This window comes from Ostrinia furnacalis, unplaced genomic scaffold (assembly GCF_004193835.3).
Source record: "Ostrinia furnacalis isolate ACB-3 unplaced genomic scaffold, ASM419383v2 OfSCF7161, whole genome shotgun sequence".
Lineage (NCBI taxonomy): Eukaryota > Metazoa > Arthropoda > Insecta > Lepidoptera > Crambidae > Ostrinia > Ostrinia furnacalis.
Window position 1 is genome coordinate 279,319 of NW_021137400.1, and position 448 is coordinate 279,766.

Consider the following 448-nt stretch of genomic DNA (forward strand, 5'->3'; position numbering starts at 1 on the left):
TTTCTATAATACTAATAAACATTACATTTACGTTAAGTCGGACCAAATGAATAAGCTAATAGGTTTTAATACGTACACAAGTCACAAGATTAAATTATCTTCAAGTTCAGTATTTTTCATGAATGCTTATGGTATGTATGAGAAATGCGAATGTCTTTTACATTTAACATAAAGTTAACTTCGAAAAACCGTTTATCCAAAAAAAGTTAAGCGTGTATCCTACACATTAAAACATTTCTGACTTTTCAAAGTTAACATTATTAACATAAATTAAGTAATTAGGAGAAACGCAATTTTCACAAAACACAATTTTGTGATTGTTGGAATTATTTTATAATTTAACTTCAACTTATTTCACTGTTCCAACTTAAAAAAGAAATATTGCAAATATTTACATACTGAAAGCAGAGTTTTTGTCAGACATCAAAACTTATTCTATTTGTGCGAA